This window comes from Hyperolius riggenbachi, chromosome 12, assembly GCF_040937935.1.
Source record: "Hyperolius riggenbachi isolate aHypRig1 chromosome 12, aHypRig1.pri, whole genome shotgun sequence".
In the NCBI taxonomy this organism is placed as follows: Eukaryota; Metazoa; Chordata; class Amphibia; order Anura; family Hyperoliidae; genus Hyperolius; species Hyperolius riggenbachi.
The window spans coordinates 80,345,153-80,371,651 of record NC_090657.1 but is presented as its reverse complement, the minus strand read 5'-3'; the positions used below and the strand labels follow the sequence as shown (position 1 = coordinate 80,371,651).

At 44.4% G+C, this 26,499-nt stretch overlaps 30 non-coding genes across 30 annotated transcripts; all 30 read right to left on the bottom strand.

The window, feature by feature from the left end:
• Nucleotides 1–756: 756 nt before the first annotated feature.
• On the bottom strand, nt 757–838 carry TRNAL-UAG (transfer RNA leucine (anticodon UAG)). The gene has a single exon. It is a non-coding gene; the product is annotated as a tRNA-Leu (tRNA).
• A 423-nt stretch (nt 839–1,261) lies between these two features.
• Nucleotides 1,262–1,343, bottom strand: TRNAL-AAG (transfer RNA leucine (anticodon AAG)). Its single transcript has one exon. It is a non-coding gene; the product is annotated as a tRNA-Leu (tRNA).
• Nucleotides 1,344–2,388: 1,045 nt separating this feature from the next.
• TRNAL-UAG (transfer RNA leucine (anticodon UAG)) lies at nt 2,389–2,470 on the bottom strand. Its single transcript has one exon. It is a non-coding gene; the product is annotated as a tRNA-Leu (tRNA).
• Nucleotides 2,471–2,893: 423 nt separating this feature from the next.
• On the bottom strand, nt 2,894–2,975 carry TRNAL-AAG (transfer RNA leucine (anticodon AAG)). Its single transcript has one exon. It is a non-coding gene; the product is annotated as a tRNA-Leu (tRNA).
• A 1,045-nt stretch (nt 2,976–4,020) lies between these two features.
• TRNAL-UAG (transfer RNA leucine (anticodon UAG)) lies at nt 4,021–4,102 on the bottom strand. Its single transcript has one exon. It is a non-coding gene; the product is annotated as a tRNA-Leu (tRNA).
• Nucleotides 4,103–4,525: 423 nt separating this feature from the next.
• Nucleotides 4,526–4,607, bottom strand: TRNAL-AAG (transfer RNA leucine (anticodon AAG)). The gene has a single exon. It is a non-coding gene; the product is annotated as a tRNA-Leu (tRNA).
• A 1,045-nt stretch (nt 4,608–5,652) lies between these two features.
• On the bottom strand, nt 5,653–5,734 carry TRNAL-UAG (transfer RNA leucine (anticodon UAG)). The gene has a single exon. It is a non-coding gene; the product is annotated as a tRNA-Leu (tRNA).
• Nucleotides 5,735–6,157: 423 nt separating this feature from the next.
• Nucleotides 6,158–6,239, bottom strand: TRNAL-AAG (transfer RNA leucine (anticodon AAG)). Its single transcript has one exon. It is a non-coding gene; the product is annotated as a tRNA-Leu (tRNA).
• A 1,045-nt stretch (nt 6,240–7,284) lies between these two features.
• TRNAL-UAG (transfer RNA leucine (anticodon UAG)) lies at nt 7,285–7,366 on the bottom strand. Its single transcript has one exon. It is a non-coding gene; the product is annotated as a tRNA-Leu (tRNA).
• Nucleotides 7,367–7,789: 423 nt separating this feature from the next.
• TRNAL-AAG (transfer RNA leucine (anticodon AAG)) lies at nt 7,790–7,871 on the bottom strand. Its single transcript has one exon. It is a non-coding gene; the product is annotated as a tRNA-Leu (tRNA).
• Nucleotides 7,872–8,919: 1,048 nt separating this feature from the next.
• On the bottom strand, nt 8,920–9,001 carry TRNAL-UAG (transfer RNA leucine (anticodon UAG)). The gene has a single exon. It is a non-coding gene; the product is annotated as a tRNA-Leu (tRNA).
• Nucleotides 9,002–10,532: 1,531 nt separating this feature from the next.
• TRNAL-UAG (transfer RNA leucine (anticodon UAG)) lies at nt 10,533–10,614 on the bottom strand. Its single transcript has one exon. It is a non-coding gene; the product is annotated as a tRNA-Leu (tRNA).
• Nucleotides 10,615–11,037: 423 nt separating this feature from the next.
• On the bottom strand, nt 11,038–11,119 carry TRNAL-AAG (transfer RNA leucine (anticodon AAG)). The gene has a single exon. It is a non-coding gene; the product is annotated as a tRNA-Leu (tRNA).
• Nucleotides 11,120–12,167: 1,048 nt separating this feature from the next.
• On the bottom strand, nt 12,168–12,249 carry TRNAL-UAG (transfer RNA leucine (anticodon UAG)). The gene has a single exon. It is a non-coding gene; the product is annotated as a tRNA-Leu (tRNA).
• A 423-nt stretch (nt 12,250–12,672) lies between these two features.
• On the bottom strand, nt 12,673–12,754 carry TRNAL-AAG (transfer RNA leucine (anticodon AAG)). The gene has a single exon. It is a non-coding gene; the product is annotated as a tRNA-Leu (tRNA).
• A 1,048-nt stretch (nt 12,755–13,802) lies between these two features.
• On the bottom strand, nt 13,803–13,884 carry TRNAL-UAG (transfer RNA leucine (anticodon UAG)). The gene has a single exon. It is a non-coding gene; the product is annotated as a tRNA-Leu (tRNA).
• A 423-nt stretch (nt 13,885–14,307) lies between these two features.
• On the bottom strand, nt 14,308–14,389 carry TRNAL-AAG (transfer RNA leucine (anticodon AAG)). The gene has a single exon. It is a non-coding gene; the product is annotated as a tRNA-Leu (tRNA).
• A 1,048-nt stretch (nt 14,390–15,437) lies between these two features.
• TRNAL-UAG (transfer RNA leucine (anticodon UAG)) lies at nt 15,438–15,519 on the bottom strand. Its single transcript has one exon. It is a non-coding gene; the product is annotated as a tRNA-Leu (tRNA).
• A 1,531-nt stretch (nt 15,520–17,050) lies between these two features.
• On the bottom strand, nt 17,051–17,132 carry TRNAL-UAG (transfer RNA leucine (anticodon UAG)). The gene has a single exon. It is a non-coding gene; the product is annotated as a tRNA-Leu (tRNA).
• A 423-nt stretch (nt 17,133–17,555) lies between these two features.
• TRNAL-AAG (transfer RNA leucine (anticodon AAG)) lies at nt 17,556–17,637 on the bottom strand. The gene has a single exon. It is a non-coding gene; the product is annotated as a tRNA-Leu (tRNA).
• A 1,048-nt stretch (nt 17,638–18,685) lies between these two features.
• Nucleotides 18,686–18,767, bottom strand: TRNAL-UAG (transfer RNA leucine (anticodon UAG)). Its single transcript has one exon. It is a non-coding gene; the product is annotated as a tRNA-Leu (tRNA).
• A 423-nt stretch (nt 18,768–19,190) lies between these two features.
• Nucleotides 19,191–19,272, bottom strand: TRNAL-AAG (transfer RNA leucine (anticodon AAG)). Its single transcript has one exon. It is a non-coding gene; the product is annotated as a tRNA-Leu (tRNA).
• A 1,048-nt stretch (nt 19,273–20,320) lies between these two features.
• On the bottom strand, nt 20,321–20,402 carry TRNAL-UAG (transfer RNA leucine (anticodon UAG)). Its single transcript has one exon. It is a non-coding gene; the product is annotated as a tRNA-Leu (tRNA).
• A 423-nt stretch (nt 20,403–20,825) lies between these two features.
• Nucleotides 20,826–20,907, bottom strand: TRNAL-AAG (transfer RNA leucine (anticodon AAG)). Its single transcript has one exon. It is a non-coding gene; the product is annotated as a tRNA-Leu (tRNA).
• A 1,048-nt stretch (nt 20,908–21,955) lies between these two features.
• On the bottom strand, nt 21,956–22,037 carry TRNAL-UAG (transfer RNA leucine (anticodon UAG)). Its single transcript has one exon. It is a non-coding gene; the product is annotated as a tRNA-Leu (tRNA).
• A 423-nt stretch (nt 22,038–22,460) lies between these two features.
• Nucleotides 22,461–22,542, bottom strand: TRNAL-AAG (transfer RNA leucine (anticodon AAG)). Its single transcript has one exon. It is a non-coding gene; the product is annotated as a tRNA-Leu (tRNA).
• A 1,048-nt stretch (nt 22,543–23,590) lies between these two features.
• Nucleotides 23,591–23,672, bottom strand: TRNAL-UAG (transfer RNA leucine (anticodon UAG)). Its single transcript has one exon. It is a non-coding gene; the product is annotated as a tRNA-Leu (tRNA).
• A 423-nt stretch (nt 23,673–24,095) lies between these two features.
• TRNAL-AAG (transfer RNA leucine (anticodon AAG)) lies at nt 24,096–24,177 on the bottom strand. The gene has a single exon. It is a non-coding gene; the product is annotated as a tRNA-Leu (tRNA).
• A 1,048-nt stretch (nt 24,178–25,225) lies between these two features.
• On the bottom strand, nt 25,226–25,307 carry TRNAL-UAG (transfer RNA leucine (anticodon UAG)). The gene has a single exon. It is a non-coding gene; the product is annotated as a tRNA-Leu (tRNA).
• Nucleotides 25,308–25,730: 423 nt separating this feature from the next.
• On the bottom strand, nt 25,731–25,812 carry TRNAL-AAG (transfer RNA leucine (anticodon AAG)). Its single transcript has one exon. It is a non-coding gene; the product is annotated as a tRNA-Leu (tRNA).
• Nucleotides 25,813–26,499: the final 687 nt, after the last annotated feature.

Genomic DNA, 26,499 nt, shown 5'->3' with positions numbered 1-26,499 from the left:
ATCTCATGGTGTATTCCCATCATGAGACCCTGGAGGAAGCCTTAAAATAATTTTTGCATCTCAAGGAAACCGACCTTACTGGGGCAAGTGGGGAAAATGCCAGGGAACCCCTGAAAAGTCCTGAAGGAAGCTTGGGCTTCCAGGGAACCCTGGTTGAGAAAACCTGCTTTGGCCTGGCGTACAATAAAAGACATCCTCTCAAACCCCTAACTGCCCACGTAGTTAATGTATCAGCTTTTATGCAAAAGTAATGTCACCTGTCTAAAAAAATCACAATTGTCCACTTACGTACAATGTACAATGTAGCCCGTAGCACTGGAATAGATGCTATTGCACGTATACCTAAAATGCCATTCACCTACAATTGAGAGGAAACATTTGCCTACTATTGGGTAATAGGGGCAGATCTCACATCAGTAATCTAAATGAGATCTTTGCCCTGTTTACTTTGTAGAAAGTCCTATCTGTTGCCACTGTTGCTGTCAAAAGGTCCTCCACAGCCAGGAGTTATGAGCTGTGGCACATTGTCAGAATCCAGTGGAAAAGTGCATGTAAAGGTCTTAAGCCATTTTAAGCACTTTTTTTTTCTAAACTGTATTCCTTTGTAGCGGTGAAAGAAAGTGTGGTGCTGGGTACGCCTCATTCATGTTGTTGTGCAAGCTGATGGAGGAAAAGAGAAGTATTTGAGCTTTCTTGTTGATGAAGGGACGTAGGAGATCCACAAGAGGCCTGTGAGGCAAGATAGAAGTTGCAGACTGGCAGTGGTGGGATTTGAACCCACGCCTCCAAAGAGACTGGAGCCTAAATCCAGCGCCTTAGACCGCTCGGCCACACTACCTTGCCGAAATCGATCTTTTGTGTGCTTTTAAAATGAGGTTTGTATGAGTGGAATGTTGAGTGGTTCATTATTGTGCCATCAACAAGTAATCAACTGGGGACATGCTGCATGTATGCACCTATTCTCATTACCGCGGAAAGAGAAAACACTTGACAGTACTGGCTTTGGTTCTATGCCTCTGATGACAGCACCTAGGAAAGTGCAGGTAAAGCACTCTATGCCACAGCAGAATCAATGGATTAGTCTTCTCAAATGCTACATTTGAGAAGACTAATCCATTAATCTCTGACCAAGATAAGCTCCTCAAGTGGCCCTGATGTATAAGCTTGGACAAGTATTTGAGCAAGTGTTAAAACCAGAGGAGCTGAGGCCTTATCTTTCCTACATAGTACATCCTTGTCAAGCAAGCGAGAAGTTAAAGGCTGGCAGTGGTGGGATTTGAACCCACGCCTCCGAGGAGACTGGAGCCTTAATCCAGCGCCTTAGACCGCTCGGCCACACTACCCTGCGGATGTCTACTCTTGCGTGCTTTAAGACACGTTTTTCAAGAGTCAAAGGTTAAGCGGTTAATTACTGTGCCGTCAACAGGTTATCATCTGGGGATATGCTGCATGTTGGCAGCCATTCTCAGTTCCATAAGGAAGAACGCATAACAGTACTGACTTTTGTTCCATTGCTCTGATACCACTGAGTGCAGCACCTACTGTCCGATCGCTTTTCCCGATTGATTTTTCGATCGAAAATCAGATCGGATATGCATTAAATTATCTATCGAACCAACTATCTGCCAAAAAATCTCATGGTGTATTCCCATCATGAGACCCTGGAGGAAGCCTTAAAATAATTTTTGCATCTCAAGGAAACCGACCTTACTGGGGCAAGTGGGGAAAATGCCAGGGAACCCCTGAAAAGTCCTGAAGGAAGCTTGGGCTTCCAGGGAACCCTGGTTGAGAAAACCTGCTTTGGCCTGGCGTACAATAAAAGACATCCTCTCAAACCCCTAACTGCCCACGTAGTTAATGTATCAGCTTTTATGCAAAAGTAATGTCACCTGTCTAAAAAAATCACAATTGTCCACTTACGTACAATGTACAATGTAGCCCGTAGCACTGGAATAGATGCTATTGCACGTATACCTAAAATGCCATTCACCTACAATTGAGAGGAAACATTTGCCTACTATTGGGTAATAGGGGCAGATCTCACCTCAGTAATCTAAATGAGATCTTTGCCCTGTTTACTTTGTAGAAAGTCCTATCTGTTGCCACTGTTGCTGTCAAAAGGTCCTCCACAGCCAGGAGTTATGAGCTGTGGCACATTGTCAGAATCCAGTGGAAAAGTGCATGTAAAGGTCTTAAGCCATTTTAAGCACTTTTTTTTTCTAAACTGTATTCCTTTGTAGCGGTGAAAGAAAGTGTGGTGCTGGGTACGCCTCATTCATGTTGTTGTGCAAGCTGATGGAGGAAAAGAGAAGTATTTGAGCTTTCTTGTTGATGAAGGGACGTAGGAGATCCACAAGAGGCCTGTGAGGCAAGATAGAAGTTGCAGACTGGCAGTGGTGGGATTTGAACCCACGCCTCCAAAGAGACTGGAGCCTAAATCCAGCGCCTTAGACCGCTCGGCCACACTACCTTGCCGATATCGATCTTTTGTGTGCTTTTAAAATGAGGTTTGTATGAGTGGAATGTTGAGTGGTTCATTATTGTGCCATCAACAAGTAATCAACTGGGGACATGCTGCATGTATGCACCTATTCTCATTACCGCGGAAAGAGAAAACACTTGACAGTACTGGCTTTGGTTCTATGCCTCTGATGACAGCACCTAGGAAAGTGCAGGTAAAGCACTCTATGCCACAGCAGAATCAATGGATTAGTCTTCTCAAATGCTACATTTGAGAAGACTAATCCATTAATTTCTGACCAAGATAAGCTCCTCAAGTGGCCCTGATGTATAAGCTTGGACAAGTATTTGAGCAAGTGTTAAAACCAGAGGAGCTGAGGCCTTATCTTTCCTACATAGTACATCCTTGTCAAGCAAGCGAGAAGTTAAAGGCTGGCAGTGGTGGGATTTGAACCCACGCCTCCGAGGAGACTGGAACCTTAATCCAGCGCCTTAGACCGCTCGGCCACACTACCCTGCGGATGTCTACTCTTGCGTGCTTTAAGACACGTTTTTCAAGAGTCAAAGGTTAAGCGGTTAATTACTGTGCCGTCAACAGGTTATCATCTGGGGATATGCTGCATGTTGGCAGCCATTCTCAGTTCCATAAGGAAGAACGCATAACAGTACTGACTTTTGTTCCATTGCTCTGATACCACTGAGTGCAGCACCTACTGTCCGATCGCTTTTCCCGATCGATTTTCCGATCGAAAATCAGATCGGATATGCATTAAATTATCTATCGAACCAACTATCTGCCAAAAAATCTCATGGTGTATTCCCATCATGAGACCCTGGAGGAAGCCTTCAAATAATTTTTGCATCTCAAGGAAACCGACCTTACTGGGGCAAGTGGGGAAAATGCCAGGGAACCCCTGAAAAGTCCTGAAGGAAGCTTGGGCTTCCAGGGAACCCTGGTTGAGAAAACCTGCTTTGGCCTGGCGTACAATAAAAGACATCCTCTCAAACCCCTAACTGCCCACGTAGTTAATGTATCAGCTTTTATGCAAAAGTAATGTCACCTGTCTAAAAAAATCACAATTGTCCACTTACGTACAATGTACAATGTAGCCCGTAGCACTGGAATAGATGCTATTGCACGTATACCTAAAATGCCATTCACCTACAATTGAGAGGAAACATTTGCCTACTATTGGGTAATAGGGGCAGATCTCACCTCAGTAATCTAAATGAGATCTTTGCCCTGTTTACTTTGTAGAAAGTCCTATCTGTTGCCACTGTTGCTGTCAGAAGGTCCTCCACAGCCAGGAGTTATGAGCTGTGGCACATTGTCAGAATCCAGTGGAAAAGTGCATGTAAAGGTCTTAAGCCATTTTAAGCACTTTTTTTTTCTAAACTGTATTCCTTTGTAGCGGTGAAAGAAAGTGTGGTGCTAGGTACGCCTCATTCATGTTGTTGTGCAAGCTGATGGAGGAAAAGAGAAGTATTTGAGCTTTCTTGTTGATGAAGGGACGTAGGAGATCCACAAGAGGCCTGTGAGGCAAGATAGAAGTTGCAGACTGGCAGTGGTGGGATTTGAACCCACGCCTCCAAAGAGACTGGAGCCTAAATCCAGCGCCTTAGACCGCTCGGCCACACTACCTTGCCGATATCGATCTTTTGTGTGCTTTTAAAATGAGGTTTGTATGAGTGGAATGTTGAGTGGTTCATTATTGTGCCATCAACAAGTAATCAACTGGGGACATGCTGCATGTATGCACCTATTCTCATTACCGCGGAAAGAGAAAACACTTGACAGTACTGGCTTTGGTTCTATGCCTCTGATGACAGCACCTAGGAAAGTGCAGGTAAAGCACTCTATGCCACAGCAGAATCAATGGATTAGTCTTCTCAAATGCTACATTTGAGAAGACTAATCCATTAATTTCTGACCAAGATAAGCTCCTCAAGTGGCCCTGATGTATAAGCTTGGACAAGTATTTGAGCAAGTGTTAAAACCAGAGGAGCTGAGGCCTTATCTTTCCTACATAGTACATCCTTGTCAAGCAAGCGAGAAGTTAAAGGCTGGCAGTGGTGGGATTTGAACCCACGCCTCCGAGGAGACTGGAACCTTAATCCAGCGCCTTAGACCGCTCGGCCACACTACCCTGCGGATGTCTACTCTTGCGTGCTTTAAGACACGTTTTTCAAGAGTCAAAGGTTAAGCGGTTAATTACTGTGCCGTCAACAGGTTATCATCTGGGGATATGCTGCATGTTGGCAGCCATTCTCAGTTCCATAAGGAAGAACGCATAACAGTACTGACTTTTGTTCCATTGCTCTGATACCACTGAGTGCAGCACCTACTGTCCGATCGCTTTTCCCGATCGATTTTCCGATCGAAAATCAGATCGGATATGCATTAAATTATCTATCGAACCAACTATCTGCCAAAAAATCTCATGGTGTATTCCCATCATGAGACCCTGGAGGAAGCCTTCAAATAATTTTTGCATCTCAAGGAAACCGACCTTACTGGGGCAAGTGGGGAAAATGCCAGGGAACCCCTGAAAAGTCCTGAAGGAAGCTTGGGCTTCCAGGGAACCCTGGTTGAGAAAACCTGCTTTGGCCTGGCGTACAATAAAAGACATCCTCTCAAACCCCTAACTGCCCACGTAGTTAATGTATCAGCTTTTATGCAAAAGTAATGTCACCTGTCTAAAAAAATCACAATTGTCCACTTACGTACAATGTACAATGTAGCCCGTAGCACTGGAATAGATGCTATTGCACGTATACCTAAAATGCCATTCACCTACAATTGAGAGGAAACATTTGCCTACTATTGGGTAATAGGGGCAGATCTCACCTCAGTAATCTAAATGAGATCTTTGCCCTGTTTACTTTGTAGAAAGTCCTATCTGTTGCCACTGTTGCTGTCAGAAGGTCCTCCACAGCCAGGAGTTATGAGCTGTGGCACATTGTCAGAATCCAGTGGAAAAGTGCATGTAAAGGTCTTAAGCCATTTTAAGCACTTTTTTTTTCTAAACTGTATTCCTTTGTAGCGGTGAAAGAAAGTGTGGTGCTAGGTACGCCTCATTCATGTTGTTGTGCAAGCTGATGGAGGAAAAGAGAAGTATTTGAGCTTTCTTGTTGATGAAGGGACGTAGGAGATCCACAAGAGGCCTGTGAGGCAAGATAGAAGTTGCAGACTGGCAGTGGTGGGATTTGAACCCACGCCTCCAAAGAGACTGGAGCCTAAATCCAGCGCCTTAGACCGCTCGGCCACACTACCTTGCCGATATCGATCTTTTGTGTGCTTTTAAAATGAGGTTTGTATGAGTGGAATGTTGAGTGGTTCATTATTGTGCCATCAACAAGTAATCAACTGGGGACATGCTGCATGTATGCACCTATTCTCATTACCGCGGAAAGAGAAAACACTTGACAGTACTGGCTTTGGTTCTATGCCTCTGATGACAGCACCTAGGAAAGTGCAGGTAAAGCACTCTATGCCACAGCAGAATCAATGGATTAGTCTTCTCAAATGCTACATTTGAGAAGACTAATCCATTAATTTCTGACCAAGATAAGCTCCTCAAGTGGCCCTGATGTATAAGCTTGGACAAGTATTTGAGCAAGTGTTAAAACCAGAGGAGCTGAGGCCTTATCTTTCCTACATAGTACATCCTTGTCAAGCAAGCGAGAAGTTAAAGGCTGGCAGTGGTGGGATTTGAACCCACGCCTCCGAGGAGACTGGAGCCTTAATCCAGCGCCTTAGACCGCTCGGCCACACTACCCTGCGGATGTCTACTCTTGCGTGCTTTAAGACACGTTTTTCAAGAGTCAAAGGTTAAGCGGTTAATTACTGTGCCGTCAACAGGTTATCATCTGGGGATATGCTGCATGTTAGCAGCCATTCTCAGTTCCATAAGGAAGAACGCATAACAGTACTGACTTTTGTTCCATTGCTCTGATACCACTGAGTGCAGCACCTACTGTCCGATCGCTTTTCCCGATCGATTTTTCGATCGAAAATCAGATCGGATATGCATTAAATTATCTATCGAACCAACTATCTGCCAAAGAATCTCATGGTGTATTCCCATCATGAGACCCTGGAGGAAGCCTTAAAATAATTTTTGCATCTCAAGGAAACCGACCTTACTGGGGCAAGTGGGGAAAATGCCAGGGAACCCCTGAAAAGTCCTGAAGGAAGCTTGGGCTTCCAGGGAACCCTGGTTGAGAAAACCTGCTTTGGCCTGGCGTACAATAAAAGACATCCTCTCAAACCCCTAACTGCCCACGTAGTTAATGTATCAGCTTTTATGCAAAAGTAATGTCACCTGTCTAAAAAAATCACAATTGTCCACTTACGTACAATGTACAATGTAGCCCGTAGCACTGGAATAGATGCTATTGCACGTATACCTAAAATGCCATTCACCTACAATTGAGAGGAAACATTTGCCTACTATTGGGTAATAGGGGCAGATCTCACCTCAGTAATCTAAATGAGATCTTTGCCCTGTTTACTTTGTAGAAAGTCCTATCTGTTGCCACTGTTGCTGTCAAAAGGTCCTCCACAGCCAGGAGTTATGAGCTGTGGCACATTGTCAGAATCCAGTGGAAAAGTGCATGTAAAGGTCTTAAGCCATTTTAAGCACTTTTTTTTTCTAAACTGTATTCCTTTGTAGCGGTGAAAGAAAGTGTGGTGCTGGGTACGCCTCATTCATGTTGTTGTGCAAGCTGATGGAGGAAAAGAGAAGTATTTAAGCTTTCTTGTTGATGAAGGGACGTAGGAGATCCACAAGAGGCCTGTGAGGCAAGATAGAAGTTGCAGACTGGCAGTGGTGGGATTTGAACCCACGCCTCCAAAGAGACTGGAGCCTAAATCCAGCGCCTTAGACCGCTCGGCCACACTACCTTGCTGATATCGATCTTTTGTGTGCTTTTAAAATGAGGTTTGTATGAGTGGAATGTTGAGTGGTTCATTATTGTGCCATCAACAAGTAATCAACTGGGGACATGCTGCATGTATGCACCTATTCTCATTACCGCGGAAAGAGAAAACACTTGACAGTACTGGCTTTGGTTCTATGCCTCTGATGACAGCACCTAGGAAAGTGCAGGTAAAGCACTCTATGCCACAGCAGAATCAATGGATTAGTCTTCTCAAATGCTACATTTGAGAAGACTAATCCATTAATTTCTGACCAAGATAAGCTCCTCAAGTGGCCCTGATGTATAAGCTTGGACAAGTATTTGAGCAAGTGTTAAAACCAGAGGAGCTGAGGCCTTATCTTTCCTACATAGTACATCCTTGTCAAGCAAGCGAGAAGTTAAAGGCTGGCAGTGGTGGGATTTGAACCCACGCCTCCGAGGAGACTGGAGCCTTAAGCCAGCGCCTTAGACCGCTCGGCCACACTACCCTGCGGATGTCTACTCTTGCGTGCTTTAAGACACGTTTTTCAAGAGTCAAAGGTTAAGCGGTTAATTACTGTGCCGTCAACAGGTTATCATCTGGGGATATGCTGCATGTTGGCAGCCATTCTCAGTTCCATAAGGAAGAACGCATAACAGTACTGACTTTTGTTCCATTGCTCTGATACCACTGAGTGCAGCACCTACTGTCCGATCGCTTTTCCCGATCGATTTTCCGATCGAAAATCAGATCGGATATGCATTAAATTATCTATCGAACCAACTATCTGCCAAAAAATCTCATGGTGTATTCCCATCATGAGACCCTGGAGGAAGCCTTCAAATAATTTTTGCATCTCAAGGAAACCGACCTTACTGGGGCAAGTGGGGAAAATGCCAGGGAACCCCTGAAAAGTCCTGAAGGAAGCTTGGGCTTCCAGGGAACCCTGGTTGAGAAAACCTGCTTTGGCCTGGCGTACAATAAAAGACATCCTCTCAAACCCCTAACTGCCCACGTAGTTAATGTATCAGCTTTTATGCAAAAGTAATGTCACCTGTCTAAAAAAATCACAATTGTCCACTTACGTACAATGTACAATGTAGCCCGTAGCACTGGAATAGATGCTATTGCACGTATACCTAAAATGCCATTCACCTACAATTGAGAGGAAACATTTGCCTACTATTGGGTAATAGGGGCAGATCTCACCTCAGTAATCTAAATGAGATCTTTGCCCTGTTTACTTTGTAGAAAGTCCTATCTGTTGCCACTGTTGCTGTCAAAAGGTCCTCCACAGCCAGGAGTTATGAGCTGTGGCACATTGTCAGAATCCAGTGGAAAAGTGCATGTAAAGGTCTTAAGCCATTTTAAGCACTTTTTTTTTCTAAACTGTATTCCTTTGTAGCGGTGAAAGAAAGTGTGGTGCTGGGTACGCCTCATTCATGTTGTTGTGCAAGCTGATGGAGGAAAAGAGAAGTATTTGAGCTTTCTTGTTGTTGATGAAGGGACGTAGGAGATCCACAAGAGGCCTGTGAGGCAAGATAGAAGTTGTAGACTGGCAGTGGTGGGATTTGAACCCACACCTCCAAAGAGACTGGAGCCTAAATCCAGCGCCTTAGACCACTCGGCCACACTACCTTGCCGATATTGATCTTTTGTGTGCTTTTAAAATGAGGTTTGTATGAGTGGAATGTTGAGTGGTTCATTATTGTGCCATCAACAAGTAATCAACTGGGGACATGCTGCATGTATGCACCTATTCTCATTACCGTGGAAAGAGAAAACACTTGACAGTACTGGCTTTGGTTCTATGCCTCTGATGACAGCACCTAGGAAAGTGCAGGTAAAGCACTGTATGCCACAGCAGAATCAATGGATTAGTCTTCTCAAATGTTACATTTGAGAAGACTAATCCATTAATTTCTGACCAAGATAAGCTCCTCAAGTGGCCCTGATGTATAAGCTTGGACAAGTATTTGAGCAAGTGTTAAAACCAGAGGAGCTGAGGCCTTATCTTTCCTACATAGTACATCCTTGTCAAGCAAGCGAGAAGTTAAAGGCTGGCAGTGGTGGGATTTGAACCCACGCCTCCGAGGAGACTGGAGCCTTAATCCAGCGCCTTAGACCTTAGATACTCTTGCGTGCTTTAAGACACGTTTTTCAAGAGTCAAAGGTTAAGCGGTTAATTACTGTGCCGTCAACAGGTTATCATCTGGGGATATGCTGCATGTTGGCAGCCATTCTCAGTTCCATAAGGAAGAACGCATAACAGTACTGACTTTTGTTCCATTGCTCTGATACCACTGAGTGCAGCACCTACTGTCCGATCGCTTTTCCCGATCGATTTTCCGATCGAAAATCAGATCGGATATGCATTAAATTATCTATCGAACCAACTATCTGCCAAAAAATCTCATGGTGTATTCCCATCATGAGACCCTGGAGGAAGCCTTCAAATAATTTTTGCATCTCAAGGAAACCGACCTTACTGGGGCAAGTGGGGAAAATGCCAGGGAACCCCTGAAAAGTCCTGAAGGAAGCTTGGGCTTCCAGGGAACCCTGGTTGAGAAAACCTGCTTTGGCCTGGCGTACAATAAAAGACATCCTCTCAAACCCCTAACTGCCCACGTAGTTAATGTATCAGCTTTTATGCAAAAGTAATGTCACCTGTCTAAAAAAATCACAATTGTCCACTTACGTACAATGTACAATGTAGCCCGTAGCACTGGAATAGATGCTATTGCACGTATACCTAAAATGCCATTCACCTACAATTGAGAGGAAACATTTGCCTACTATTGGGTAATAGGGGCAGATCTCACCTCAGTAATCTAAATGAGATCTTTGCCCTGTTTACTTTGTAGAAAGTCCTATCTGTTGCCACTGTTGCTGTCAAAAGGTCCTCCACAGCCAGGAGTTATGAGCTGTGGCACATTGTCAGAATCCAGTGGAAAAGTGCATGTAAAGGTCTTAAGCCATTTTAAGCACTTTTTTTTTCTAAACTGTATTCCTTTGTAGCGGTGAAAGAAAGTGTGGTGCTGGGTACGCCTCATTCATGTTGTTGTGCAAGCTGATGGAGGAAAAGAGAAGTATTTGAGCTTTCTTGTTGTTGATGAAGGGACGTAGGAGATCCACAAGAGGCCTGTGAGGCAAGATAGAAGTTGTAGACTGGCAGTGGTGGGATTTGAACCCACACCTCCAAAGAGACTGGAGCCTAAATCCAGCGCCTTAGACCGCTCGGCCACACTACCTTGCCGATATCGATCTTTTGTGTGCTTTTAAAATGAGGTTTGTATGAGTGGAATGTTGAGTGGTTCATTATTGTGCCATCAACAAGTAATCAACTGGGGACATGCTGCATGTATGCACCTATTCTCATTACCGTGGAAAGAGAAAACACTTGACAGTACTGGCTTTGGTTCTATGCCTCTGATGACAGCACCTAGGAAAGTGCAGGTAAAGCACTCTATGCCACAGCAGAATCAATGGATTAGTCTTCTCAAATGTTACATTTGAGAAGACTAATCCATTAATTTCTGACCAAGATAAGCTCCTCAAGTGGCCCTGATGTATAAGCTTGGACAAGTATTTGAGCAAGTGTTAAAACCAGAGGAGCTGAGGCCTTATCTTTCCTACATAGTACATCCTTGTCAAGCAAGCGAGAAGTTAAAGGCTGGCAGTGGTGGGATTTGAACCCACGCCTCCGATGAGACTGGAGCCTTAATCCAGCGCCTTAGACCGCTCGGCCACACTACCCTGCGGATGTCTACTCTTGCGTGCTTTAAGACACGTTTTTCAAGAGTCAAAGGTTAAGCGGTTAATTACTGTGCCGTCAACAGGTTATCATCTGGGGATATGCTGCATGTTGGCAGCCATTCTCAGTTCCATAAGGAAGAACGCATAACAGTACTGACTTTTGTTCCATTGCTCTGATACCACTGAGTGCAGCACCTACTGTCCGATCGCTTTTCCCGATCGATTTTCCGATCGAAAATCAGATCGGATATGCATTAAATTATCTATCGAACCAACTATCTGCCAAAAAATCTCATGGTGTATTCCCATCATGAGACCCTGGAGGAAGCCTTCAAATAATTTTTGCATCTCAAGGAAACCGACCTTACTGGGGCAAGTGGGGAAAATGCCAGGGAACCCCTGAAAAGTCCTGAAGGAAGCTTGGGCTTCCAGGGAACCCTGGTTGAGAAAACCTGCTTTGGCCTGGCGTACAATAAAAGACATCCTCTCAAACCCCTAACTGCCCACGTAGTTAATGTATCAGCTTTTATGCAAAAGTAATGTCACCTGTCTAAAAAAATCACAATTGTCCACTTACGTACAATGTACAATGTAGCCCGTAGCACTGGAATAGATGCTATTGCACGTATACCTAAAATGCCATTCACCTACAATTGAGAGGAAACATTTGCCTACTATTGGGTAATAGGGGCAGATCTCACCTCAGTAATCTAAATGAGATCTTTGCCCTGTTTACTTTGTAGAAAGTCCTATCTGTTGCCACTGTTGCTGTCAAAAGGTCCTCCACAGCCAGGAGTTATGAGCTGTGGCACATTGTCAGAATCCAGTGGAAAAGTGCATGTAAAGGTCTTAAGCCATTTTAAGCACTTTTTTTTTCTAAACTGTATTCCTTTGTAGCGGTGAAAGAAAGTGTGGTGCTGGGTACGCCTCATTCATGTTGTTGTGCAAGCTGATGGAGGAAAAGAGAAGTATTTGAGCTTTCTTGTTGTTGATGAAGGGACGTAGGAGATCCACAAGAGGCCTGTGAGGCAAGATAGAAGTTGTAGACTGGCAGTGGTGGGATTTGAACCCACGCCTCCAAAGAGACTGGAGCCTAAATCCAGCGCCTTAGACCGCTCGGCCACACTACCTTGCCGATATCGATCTTTTGTGTGCTTTTAAAATGAGGTTTGTATGAGTGGAATGTTGAGTGGTTCATTATTGTGCCATCAACAAGTAATCAACTGGGGACATGCTGCATGTATGCACCTATTCTCATTACCGCGGAAAGAGAAAACACTTGACAGTACTGGCTTTGGTTCTATTCCTCTGATGACAGCACCTAGGAAAGTGCAGGTACAGCACTCTATGCCACAGCAGAATCAATGGATTAGTCTTCTCAAATGTTACATTTGAGAAGACTAATCCATTAATTTCTGACCAAGATAAGCTCCTCAAGTGGCCCTGATGTATAAGCTTGGACAAGTATTTGAGCAAGTGTTAAAACCAGAGGAGCTGAGGCCTTATCTTTCCTACATAGTACATCCTTGTCAAGCAAGCGAGAAGTTAAAGGCTGGCAGTGGTGGGATTTGAACCCACGCCTCCGATGAGACTGGAGCCTTAATCCAGCGCCTTAGACCGCTCGGCCACACTACCCTGCGGATGTCTACTCTTGCGTGCTTTAAGACACGTTTTTCAAGAGTCAAAGGTTAAGCGGTTAATTACTGTGCCGTCAACAGGTTATCATCTGGGGATATGCTGCATGTTGGCAGCCATTCTCAGTTCCATAAGGAAGAACGCATAACAGTACTGACTTTTGTTCCATTGCTCTGATACCACTGAGTGCAGCACCTACTGTCCGATCGCTTTTCCCGATCGATTTTCCGATCGAAAATCAGATCGGATATGCATTAAATTATCTATCGAACCAACTATCTGCCAAAAAATCTCATGGTGTATTCCCATCATGAGACCCTGGAGGAAGCCTTCAAATAATTTTTGCATCTCAAGGAAACCGACCTTACTGGGGCAAGTGGGGAAAATGCCAGGGAACCCCTGAAAAGTCCTGAAGGAAGCTTGGGCTTCCAGGGAACCCTGGTTGAGAAAACCTGCTTTGGCCTGGCGTACAATAAAAGACATCCTCTCAAACCCCTAACTGCCCACGTAGTTAATGTATCAGCTTTTATGCAAAAGTAATGTCACCTGTCTAAAAAAATCACAATTGTCCACTTACGTACAATGTACAATGTAGCCCGTAGCACTGGAATAGATGCTATTGCACGTATACCTAAAATGCCATTCACCTACAATTGAGAGGAAACATTTGCCTACTATTGGGTAATAGGGGCAGATCTCACCTCAGTAATCTAAATGAGATCTTTGCCCTGTTTACTTTGTAGAAAGTCCTATCTGTTGCCACTGTTGCTGTCAAAAGGTCCTCCACAGCCAGGAGTTATGAGCTGTGGCACATTGTCAGAATCCAGTGGAAAAGTGCATGTAAAGGTCTTAAGCCATTTTAAGCACTTTTTTTTTCTAAACTGTATTCCTTTGTAGCGGTGAAAGAAAGTGTGGTGCTGGGTACGCCTCATTCATGTTGTTGTGCAAGCTGATGGAGGAAAAGAGAAGTATTTGAGCTTTCTTGTTGTTGATGAAGGGACGTAGGAGATCCACAAGAGGCCTGTGAGGCAAGATAGAAGTTGTAGACTGGCAGTGGTGGGATTTGAACCCACGCCTCCAAAGAGACTGGAGCCTAAATCCAGCGCCTTAGACCGCTCGGCCACACTACCTTGCCGATATCGATCTTTTGTGTGCTTTTAAAATGAGGTTTGTATGAGTGGAATGTTGAGTGGTTCATTATTGTGCCATCAACAAGTAATCAACTGGGGACATGCTGCATGTATGCACCTATTCTCATTACCGCGGAAAGAGAAAACACTTGACAGTACTGGCTTTGGTTCTATTCCTCTGATGACAGCACCTAGGAAAGTGCAGGTACAGCACTCTATGCCACAGCAGAATCAATGGATTAGTCTTCTCAAATGTTACATTTGAGAAGACTAATCCATTAATTTCTGACCAAGATAAGCTCCTCAAGTGGCCCTGATGTATAAGCTTGGACAAGTATTTGAGCAAGTGTTAAAACCAGAGGAGCTGAGGCCTTATCTTTCCTACATAGTACATCCTTGTCAAGCAAGCGAGAAGTTAAAGGCTGGCAGTGGTGGGATTTGAACCCACGCCTCCGAGGAGACTGGAGCCTTAATCCAGCGCCTTAGTCCGCTCGGCCACACTACCCTGCGGATGTCTACTCTTGCGTGCTTCAAGACACGTTTTTCAAGAGTCAAAGGTTAAGCGGTTAATTACTGTGCCGTCAACAGGTTATCATCTGGGGAAATGCTGCATGTTGGCAGCCATTCTCAGTTCCATAAGGAAGAACGCATAACAGTACTGACTTTTGTTCCATTGCTCTGATACCACTGAGTGCAGCACCTACTGTCCGATCGCTTTTCCCGATCGATTTTCCGATCGAAAATCAGATCGGATATGCATTAAATTATCTATCGAACCAACTATCTGCCAAAAAATCTCATGGTGTATTCCCATCATGAGACCCTGGAGGAAGCCTTCAAATAATTTTTGCATCTCAAGGAAACCGACCTTACTGGGGCAAGTGGGGAAAATGCCAGGGAACCCCTGAAAAGTCCTGAAGGAAGCTTGGGCTTCCAGGGAACCCTGGTTGAGAAAACCTGCTTTGGCCTGGCGTACAATAAAAGACATCCTCTCAAACCCCTAACTGCCCACGTAGTTAATGTATCAGCTTTTATGCAAAAGTAATGTCACCTGTCTAAAAAAATCACAATTGTCCACTTACGTACAATGTACAATGTAGCCCGTAGCACTGGAATAGATGCTATTGCACGTATACCTAAAATGCCATTCACCTACAATTGAGAGGAAACATTTGCCTACTATTGGGTAATAGGGGCAGATCTCACCTCAGTAATCTAAATGAGATCTTTGCCCTGTTTACTTTGTAGAAAGTCCTATCTGTTGCCACTGTTGCTGTCAAAAGGTCCTCCACAGCCAGGAGTTATGAGCTGTGGCACATTGTCAGAATCCAGTGGAAAAGTGCATGTAAAGGTCTTAAGCCATTTTAAGCACTTTTTTTTTCTAAACTGTATTCCTTTGTAGCGGTGAAAGAAAGTGTGGTGCTGGGTACGCCTCATTCATGTTGTTGTGCAAGCTGATGGAGGAAAAGAGAAGTATTTGAGCTTTCTTGTTGTTGATGAAGGGACGTAGGAGATCCACAAGAGGCCTGTGAGGCAAGATAGAAGTTGTAGACTGGCAGTGGTGGGATTTGAACCCACACCTCCAAAGAGACTGGAGCCTAAATCCAGCGCCTTAGACCACTCGGCCACACTACCTTGCCGATATTGATCTTTTGTGTGCTTTTAAAATGAGGTTTGTATGAGTGGAATGTTGAGTGGTTCATTATTGTGCCATCAACAAGTAATCAACTGGGGACATGCTGCATGTATGCACCTATTCTCATTACCGTGGAAAGAGAAAACACTTGACAGTACTGGCTTTGGTTCTATGCCTCTGATGACAGCACCTAGGAAAGTGCAGGTAAAGCACTGTATGCCACAGCAGAATCAATGGATTAGTCTTCTCAAATGTTACATTTGAGAAGACTAATCCATTAATTTCTGACCAAGATAAGCTCCTCAAGTGGCCCTGATGTATAAGCTTGGACAAGTATTTGAGCAAGTGTTAAAACCAGAGGAGCTGAGGCCTTATCTTTCCTACATAGTACATCCTTGTCAAGCAAGCGAGAAGTTAAAGGCTGGCAGTGGTGGGATTTGAACCCACGCCTCCGAGGAGACTGGAGCCTTAATCCAGCGCCTTAGACCTTAGATACTCTTGCGTGCTTTAAGACACGTTTTTCAAGAGTCAAAGGTTAAGCGGTTAATTACTGTGCCGTCAACAGGTTATCATCTGGGGATATGCTGCATGTTGGCAGCCATTCTCAGTTCCATAAGGAAGAACGCATAACAGTACTGACTTTTGTTCCATTGCTCTGATACCACTGAGTGCAGCACCTACTGTCCGATCGCTTTTCCCGATCGATTTTCCGATCGAAAATCAGATCGGATATGCATTAAATTATCTATCGAACCAACTATCTGCCAAAAAATCTCATGGTGTATTCCCATCATGAGACCCTGGAGGAAGCCTTCAAATAATTTTTGCATCTCAAGGAAACCGACCTTACTGGGGCAAGTGGGGAAAATGCCAGGGAACCCCTGAAAAGTCCTGAAGGAAGCTTGGGCTTCCAGGGAACCCTGGTTGAGAAAACCTGCTTTGGCCTGGCGTACAATAAAAGACATCCTCTCAAACCCCTAACTGCCCACGTAGTTAATGTATCAGCTTTTATGCAAAAGTAATGTCACCTGTCTAAAAAAATCACAATTGTCCACTTACGTACAATGTACAATGTAGCCCGTAGCACTGGAATAGATGCTATTGCACGTATACCTAAAATGCCATTCACCTACAATTGAGAGGAAACATTTGCCTACTATTGGGTAATAGGGGCAGATCTCACCTCAGTAATCTAAATGAGATCTTTGCCCTGTTTACTTTGTAGAAAGTCCTATCTGTTGCCACTGTTGCTGTCAAAAGGTCCTCCACAGCCAGGAGTTATGAGCTGTGGCACATTGTCAGAATCCAGTGGAAAAGTGCATGTAAAGGTCTTAAGCCATTTTAAGCACTTTTTTTTTCTAAACTGTATTCCTTTGTAGCGGTGAAAGAAAGTGTGGTGCTGGGTACGCCTCATTCATGTTGTTGTGCAAGCTGATGGAGGAAAAGAGAAGTATTTGAGCTTTCTTGTTGTTGATGAAGGGACGTAGGAGATCCACAAGAGGCCTGTGAGGCAAGATAGAAGTTGTAGACTGGCAGTGGTGGGATTTGAACCCACACCTCCAAAGAGACTGGAGCCTAAATCCAGCGCCTTAGACCGCTCGGCCACACTACCTTGCCGATATCGATCTTTTGTGTGCTTTTAAAATGAGGTTTGTATGAGTGGAATGTTGAGTGGTTCATTATTGTGCCATCAACAAGTAATCAACTGGGGACATGCTGCATGTATGCACCTATTCTCATTACCGTGGAAAGAGAAAACACTTGACAGTACTGGCTTTGGTTCTATGCCTCTGATGACAGCACCTAGGAAAGTGCAGGTAAAGCACTCTATGCCACAGCAGAATCAATGGATTAGTCTTCTCAAATGTTACATTTGAGAAGACTAATCCATTAATTTCTGACCAAGATAAGCTCCTCAAGTGGCCCTGATGTATAAGCTTGGACAAGTATTTGAGCAAGTGTTAAAACCAGAGGAGCTGAGGCCTTATCTTTCCTACATAGTACATCCTTGTCAAGCAAGCGAGAAGTTAAAGGCTGGCAGTGGTGGGATTTGAACCCACGCCTCCGATGAGACTGGAGCCTTAATCCAGCGCCTTAGACCGCTCGGCCACACTACCCTGCGGATGTCTACTCTTGCGTGCTTTAAGACACGTTTTTCAAGAGTCAAAGGTTAAGCGGTTAATTACTGTGCCGTCAACAGGTTATCATCTGGGGATATGCTGCATGTTGGCAGCCATTCTCAGTTCCATAAGGAAGAACGCATAACAGTACTGACTTTTGTTCCATTGCTCTGATACCACTGAGTGCAGCACCTACTGTCCGATCGCTTTTCCCGATCGATTTTCCGATCGAAAATCAGATCGGATATGCATTAAATTATCTATCGAACCAACTATCTGCCAAAAAATCTCATGGTGTATTCCCATCATGAGACCCTGGAGGAAGCCTTCAAATAATTTTTGCATCTCAAGGAAACCGACCTTACTGGGGCAAGTGGGGAAAATGCCAGGGAACCCCTGAAAAGTCCTGAAGGAAGCTTGGGCTTCCAGGGAACCCTGGTTGAGAAAACCTGCTTTGGCCTGGCGTACAATAAAAGACATCCTCTCAAACCCCTAACTGCCCACGTAGTTAATGTATCAGCTTTTATGCAAAAGTAATGTCACCTGTCTAAAAAAATCACAATTGTCCACTTACGTACAATGTACAATGTAGCCCGTAGCACTGGAATAGATGCTATTGCACGTATACCTAAAATGCCATTCACCTACAATTGAGAGGAAACATTTGCCTACTATTGGGTAATAGGGGCAGATCTCACCTCAGTAATCTAAATGAGATCTTTGCCCTGTTTACTTTGTAGAAAGTCCTATCTGTTGCCACTGTTGCTGTCAAAAGGTCCTCCACAGCCAGGAGTTATGAGCTGTGGCACATTGTCAGAATCCAGTGGAAAAGTGCATGTAAAGGTCTTAAGCCATTTTAAGCACTTTTTTTTTCTAAACTGTATTCCTTTGTAGCGGTGAAAGAAAGTGTGGTGCTGGGTACGCCTCATTCATGTTGTTGTGCAAGCTGATGGAGGAAAAGAGAAGTATTTGAGCTTTCTTGTTGTTGATGAAGGGACGTAGGAGATCCACAAGAGGCCTGTGAGGCAAGATAGAAGTTGTAGACTGGCAGTGGTGGGATTTGAACCCACGCCTCCAAAGAGACTGGAGCCTAAATCCAGCGCCTTAGACCGCTCGGCCACACTACCTTGCCGATATCGATCTTTTGTGTGCTTTTAAAATGAGGTTTGTATGAGTGGAATGTTGAGTGGTTCATTATTGTGCCATCAACAAGTAATCAACTGGGGACATGCTGCATGTATGCACCTATTCTCATTACCGCGGAAAGAGAAAACACTTGACAGTACTGGCTTTGGTTCTATTCCTCTGATGACAGCACCTAGGAAAGTGCAGGTACAGCACTCTATGCCACAGCAGAATCAATGGATTAGTCTTCTCAAATGTTACATTTGAGAAGACTAATCCATTAATTTCTGACCAAGATAAGCTCCTCAAGTGGCCCTGATGTATAAGCTTGGACAAGTATTTGAGCAAGTGTTAAAACCAGAGGAGCTGAGGCCTTATCTTTCCTACATAGTACATCCTTGTCAAGCAAGCGAGAAGTTAAAGGCTGGCAGTGGTGGGATTTGAACCCACGCCTCCGATGAGACTGGAGCCTTAATCCAGCGCCTTAGACCGCTCGGCCACACTACCCTGCGGATGTCTACTCTTGCGTGCTTTAAGACACGTTTTTCAAGAGTCAAAGGTTAAGCGGTTAATTACTGTGCCGTCAACAGGTTATCATCTGGGGATATGCTGCATGTTGGCAGCCATTCTCAGTTCCATAAGGAAGAACGCATAACAGTACTGACTTTTGTTCCATTGCTCTGATACCACTGAGTGCAGCACCTACTGTCCGATCGCTTTTCCCGATCGATTTTCCGATCGAAAATCAGATCGGATATGCATTAAATTATCTATCGAACCAACTATCTGCCAAAAAATCTCATGGTGTATTCCCATCATGAGACCCTGGAGGAAGCCTTCAAATAATTTTTGCATCTCAAGGAAACCGACCTTACTGGGGCAAGTGGGGAAAATGCCAGGGAACCCCTGAAAAGTCCTGAAGGAAGCTTGGGCTTCCAGGGAACCCTGGTTGAGAAAACCTGCTTTGGCCTGGCGTACAATAAAAGACATCCTCTCAAACCCCTAACTGCCCACGTAGTTAATGTATCAGCTTTTATGCAAAAGTAATGTCACCTGTCTAAAAAAATCACAATTGTCCACTTACGTACAATGTACAATGTAGCCCGTAGCACTGGAATAGATGCTATTGCACGTATACCTAAAATGCCATTCACCTACAATTGAGAGGAAACATTTGCCTACTATTGGGTAATAGGGGCAGATCTCACCTCAGTAATCTAAATGAGATCTTTGCCCTGTTTACTTTGTAGAAAGTCCTATCTGTTGCCACTGTTGCTGTCAAAAGGTCCTCCACAGCCAGGAGTTATGAGCTGTGGCACATTGTCAGAATCCAGTGGAAAAGTGCATGTAAAGGTCTTAAGCCATTTTAAGCACTTTTTTTTTCTAAACTGTATTCCTTTGTAGCGGTGAAAGAAAGTGTGGTGCTGGGTACGCCTCATTCATGTTGTTGTGCAAGCTGATGGAGGAAAAGAGAAGTATTTGAGCTTTCTTGTTGTTGATGAAGGGACGTAGGAGATCCACAAGAGGCCTGTGAGGCAAGATAGAAGTTGTAGACTGGCAGTGGTGGGATTTGAACCCACGCCTCCAAAGAGACTGGAGCCTAAATCCAGCGCCTTAGACCGCTCGGCCACACTACCTTGCCGATATCGATCTTTTGTGTGCTTTTAAAATGAGGTTTGTATGAGTGGAATGTTGAGTGGTTCATTATTGTGCCATCAACAAGTAATCAACTGGGGACATGCTGCATGTATGCACCTATTCTCATTACCGCGGAAAGAGAAAACACTTGACAGTACTGGCTTTGGTTCTATTCCTCTGATGACAGCACCTAGGAAAGTGCAGGTACAGCACTCTATGCCACAGCAGAATCAATGGATTAGTCTTCTCAAATGTTACATTTGAGAAGACTAATCCATTAATTTCTGACCAAGATAAGCTCCTCAAGTGGCCCTGATGTATAAGCTTGGACAAGTATTTGAGCAAGTGTTAAAACCAGAGGAGCTGAGGCCTTATCTTTCCTACATAGTACATCCTTGCCAAGCAAGCGAGAAGTTAAAGGCTGGCAGTGGTGGGATTTGAACCCACGCCTCCGAGGAGACTGGAGCCTTAATCCAGCGCCTTAGTCCGCTCGGCCACACTACCCTGCGGATGTCTACTCTTGCGTGCTTCAAGACACGTTTTTCAAGAGTCAAAGGTTAAGCGGTTAATTACTGTGCCGTCAACAGGTTATCATCTGGGGAAATGCTGCATGTTGGCAGCCATTCTCAGTTCCATAAGGAAGAACGCATAACAGTACTGACTTTTGTTCCATTGCTCTGATACCACTGAGTGCAGCACCTACTGTCCGATCGCTTTTCCCGATCGATTTTCCGATCGAAAATCAGATCGGATATGCATTAAATTATCTATCGAACCAACTATCTGCCAAAAAATCTCATGGTGTATTCCCATCATGAGACCCTGGAGGAAGCCTTCAAATAATTTTTGCATCTCAAGGAAACCGACCTTACTGGGGCAAGTGGGGAAAATGCCAGGGAACCCCTGAAAAGTCCTGAAGGAAGCTTGGGCTTCCAGGGAACCCTGGTTGAGAAAACCTGCTTTGGCCTGGCGTACAATAAAAGACATCCTCTCAAACCCCTAACTGCCCACGTAGTTAATGTATCAGCTTTTATGCAAAAGTAATGTCACCTGTCTAAAAAAATCACAATTGTCCACTTACGTACAATGTACAATGTAGCCCGTAGCACTGGAATAGATGCTATTGCACGTATACCTAAAATGCCATTCACCTACAATTGAGAGGAAACATTTGCCTACTATTGGGTAATAGGGGCAGATCTCACCTCAGTAATCTAAATGAGATCTTTGCCCTGTTTACTTTGTAGAAAGTCCTATCTGTTGCCACTGTTGCTGTCAAAAGGTCCTCCACAGCCAGGAGTTATGAGCTGTGGCACATTGTCAGAATCCAGTGGAAAAGTGCATGTAAAGGTCTTAAGCCATTTTAAGCACTTTTTTTTTCTAAACTGTATTCCTTTGTAGCGGTGAAAGAAAGTGTGGTGCTGGGTACGCCTCATTCATGTTGTTGTGCAAGCTGATGGAGGAAAAGAGAAGTATTTGAGCTTTCTTGTTGTTGATGAAGGGACGTAGGAGATCCACAAGAGGCCTGTGAGGCAAGATAGAAGTTGCAGACTGGCAGTGGTGGGATTTGAACCCACGCCTCCAAAGAGACTGGAGCCTAAATCCAGCGCCTTAGACCGCTTGGCCACACTACCTTGCCGATATTGATCTTTTGTGTGCTTTTAAAATGAGGTTTGTATGAGTGGAATGTTGAGTGGTTCATTATTGTGCCATCAACAAGTAATCAACCGGGGACATGCTGCATGTATGCACCTATTCTCATTACCGCGGAAAGAGAAAACACTTGACAGTACTGGCTTTGGTTCTATGCCTCTGATGACAGCACCTAGGAAAGTGCAGGTAAAGCACTCTATGCCACAGCAGAATCAATGGAATAGTCTTCTCAAATGTTACATTTGAGAAGACTAATCCATTAATTTCTGACCAAGATAAGCTCCTCAAGTGGCCCTGATGTATAAGCTTGGACAAGTATTTGAGCAAGTGTTAAAACCAGAGGAGCTGAGGCCTTATCTTTCCTACATAGTACATCCTTGCCAAGCAAGCGAGAAGTTAAAGGCTGGCAGTGGTGGGATTTGAACCCACGCCTCCGAGGAGACTGGAGCCTTAATCCAGCGCCTTAGTCCGCTCGGCCACACTACCCTGCGGATGTCTACTCTTGCGTGCTTCAAGACACGTTTTTCAAGAGTCAAAGGTTAAGCGGTTAATTACTGTGCCGTCAACAGGTTATCATCTGGGGAAATGCTGCATGTTGGCAGCCATTCTCAGTTCCATAAGGAAGAACGCATAACAGTACTGACTTTTGTTCCATTGCTCTGATACCACTGAGTGCAGCACCTACTGTCCGATCGCTTTTCCCGATCGATTTTCCGATCGAAAATCAGATCGGATATGCATTAAATTATCTATCGAACCAACTATCTGCCAAAAAATCTCATGGTGTATTCCCATCATGAGACCCTGGAGGAAGCCTTCAAATAATTTTTGCATCTCAAGGAAACCGACCTTACTGGGGCAAGTGGGGAAAATGCCAGGGAACCCCTGAAAAGTCCTGAAGGAAGCTTGGGCTTCCAGGGAACCCTGGTTGAGAAAACCTGCTTTGGCCTGGCGTACAATAAAAGACATCCTCTCAAACCCCTAACTGCCCACGTAGTTAATGTATCAGCTTTTATGCAAAAGTAATGTCACCTGTCTAAAAAAATCACAATTGTCCACTTACGTACAATGTACAATGTAGCCCGTAGCACTGGAATAGATGCTATTGCACGTATACCTAAAATGCCATTCACCTACAATTGAGAGGAAACATTTGCCTACTATTGGGTAATAGGGGCAGATCTCACCTCAGTAATCTAAATGAGATCTTTGCCCTGTTTACTTTGTAGAAAGTCCTATCTGTTGCCACTGTTGCTGTCAAAAGGTCCTCCACAGCCAGGAGTTATGAGCTGTGGCACATTGTCAGAATCCAGTGGAAAAGTGCATGTAAAGGTCTTAAGCCATTTTAAGCACTTTTTTTTTCTAAACTGTATTCCTTTGTAGCGGTGAAAGAAAGTGTGGTGCTGGGTACGCCTCATTCATGTTGTTGTGCAAGCTGATGGAGGAAAAGAGAAGTATTTGAGCTTTCTTGTTGTTGATGAAGGGACGTAGGAGATCCACAAGAGGCCTGTGAGGCAAGATAGAAGTTGCAGACTGGCAGTGGTGGGATTTGAACCCACGCCTCCAAAGAGACTGGAGCCTAAATCCAGCGCCTTAGACCGCTTGGCCACACTACCTTGCCGATATTGATCTTTTGTGTGCTTTTAAAATGAGGTTTGTATGAGTGGAATGTTGAGTGGTTCATTATTGTGCCATCAACAAGTAATCAACCGGGGACATGCTGCATGTATGCACCTATTCTCATTACCGCGGAAAGAGAAAACACTTGACAGTACTGGCTTTGGTTCTATGCCTCTGATGACAGCACCTAGGAAAGTGCAGGTAAAGCACTCTATGCCACAGCAGAATCAATGGAATAGTCTTCTCAAATGTTACATTTGAGAAGACTAATCCATTAATTTCTGACCAAGATAAGCTCCTCAAGTGGCCCTGATGTATAAGCTTGGACAAGTATTTGAGCAAGTGTTAAAACCAGAGGAGCTGAGGCCTTATCTTTCCTACATAGTACATCCTTGTCAAGCAAGCGAGAAGTTAAAGGCTGGCAGTGGTGGGATTTGAACCCACGCCTCCGAGGAGACTGGAGCCTTAATCCAGCGCCTTAGACCGCTCGGCCACACTACCCTGCGGATGTCTACTCTTGCGTGCTTTAAGACACATTTTTCAAGAGTCAAAGGTTAAGCGGTTAATTACTGTGCCGTCAACAGGTTATCATCTGGGGATATGCTGCATGTTGGCAGCCATTCTCAGTTCCATAAGGAAGAACGCATAACAGTACTGACTTTTGTTCCATTGCTCTGATACCACTGAGTGCAGCACCTACTGTCCGATCGCTTTTCCCGATCGATTTTCCGATCGAAAATCAGATCGGATATGCATTAAATTATCTATCGAACCAACTATCTGCCAAAAAATCTCATGGTGTATTCCCATCATGAGACCCTGGAGGAAGCCTTCAAATAATTTTTGCATCTCAAGGAAACCGACCTTACTGGGGCAAGTGGGGAAAATGCCAGGGAACCCCTGAAAAGTCCTGAAGGAAGCTTGGGCTTCCAGGGAACCCTGGTTGAGAAAACCTGCTTTGGCCTGGCGTACAATAAAAGACATCCTCTCAAACCCCTAACTGCCCACGTAGTTAATGTATCAGCTTTTATGCAAAAGTAATGTCACCTGTCTAAAAAAATCACAATTGTCCACTTACGTACAATGTACAATGTAGCCCGTAGCACTGGAATAGATGCTATTGCACGTATACCTAAAATGCCATTCACCTACAATTGAGAGGAAACATTTGCCTACTATTGGGTAATAGGGGCAGATCTCACCTCAGTAATCTAAATGAGATCTTTGCCCTGTTTACTTTGTAGAAAGTCCTATCTGTTGCCACTGTTGCTGTCAAAAGGTCCTCCACAGCCAGGAGTTATGAGCTGTGGCACATTGTCAGAATCCAGTGGAAAAGTGCATGTAAAGGTCTTAAGCCATTTTAAGCACTTTTTTTTTCTAAACTGTATTCCTTTGTAGCGGTGAAAGAAAGTGTGGTGCTGGGTACGCCTCATTCATGTTGTTGTGCAAGCTGATGGAGGAAAAGAGAAGTATTTGAGCTTTCTTGTTGTTGATGAAGGGACGTAGGAGATCCACAAGAGGCCTGTGAGGCAAGATAGAAGTTGCAGACTGGCAGTGGTGGGATTTGAACCCACGCCTCCAAAGAGACTGGAGCCTAAATCCAGCGCCTTAGACCACTCGGCCACACTACCTTGCCGATATCGATCTTTTGTGTGCTTTTAAAATGAGGTTTGTATGAGTGGAATGTTGAGTGGTTCATTATTGTGCCATCAACAAGTAATCAACTGGGGACATGCTGCATGTATGCACCTATTCTCATTACCGCGGAAAGAGAAAACACTTGACAGTACTGGCTTTGGTTCTATTCCTCTGATGACAGCACCTAGGAAAGTGCAGGTACAGCACTCTATGCCACAGCAGAATCAATGGATTAGTCTTCTCAAATGTTACATTTGAGAAGACTAATCCATTAATTTCTGACCAAGATAAGCTCCTCAAGTGGCCCTGATGTATAAGCTTGGACAAGTATTTGAGCAAGTGTTAAAACCAGAGGAGCTGAGGCCTTATCTTTCCTACATAGTACATCCTTGTCAAGCAAGCGAGAAGTTAAAGGCTGGCAGTGGTGGGATTTGAACCCACGCCTCCGATGAGACTGGAGCCTTAATCCAGCGCCTTAGACCGCTCGGCCACACTACCCTGCGGATGTCTACTCTTGCGTGCTTTAAGACACGTTTTTCAAGAGTCAAAGGTTAAGCGGTTAATTACTGTGCCGTCAACAGGTTATCATCTGGGGATATGCTGCATGTTGGCAGCCATTCTCAGTTCCATAAGGAAGAACGCATAACAGTACTGACTTTTGTTCCATTGCTCTGATACCACTGAGTGCAGCACCTACTGTCCGATCGCTTTTCCCGATCGATTTTCCGATCGAAAATCAGATCGGATATGCATTAAATTATCTATCGAACCAACTATCTGCCAAAAAATCTCATGGTGTATTCCCATCATGAGACCCTGGAGGAAGCCTTCAAATAATTTTTGCATCTCAAGGAAACCGACCTTACTGGGGCAAGTGGGGAAAATGCCAGGGAACCCCTGAAAAGTCCTGAAGGAAGCTTGGGCTTCCAGGGAACCCTGGTTGAGAAAACCTGCTTTGGCCTGGCGTACAATAAAAGACATCCTCTCAAACCCCTAACTGCCCACGTAGTTAATGTATCAGCTTTTATGCAAAAGTAATGTCACCTGTCTAAAAAAATCACAATTGTCCACTTACGTACAATGTACAATGTAGCCCGTAGCACTGGAATAGATGCTATTGCACGTATACCTAAAATGCCATTCACCTACAATTGAGAGGAAACATTTGCCTACTATTGGGTAATA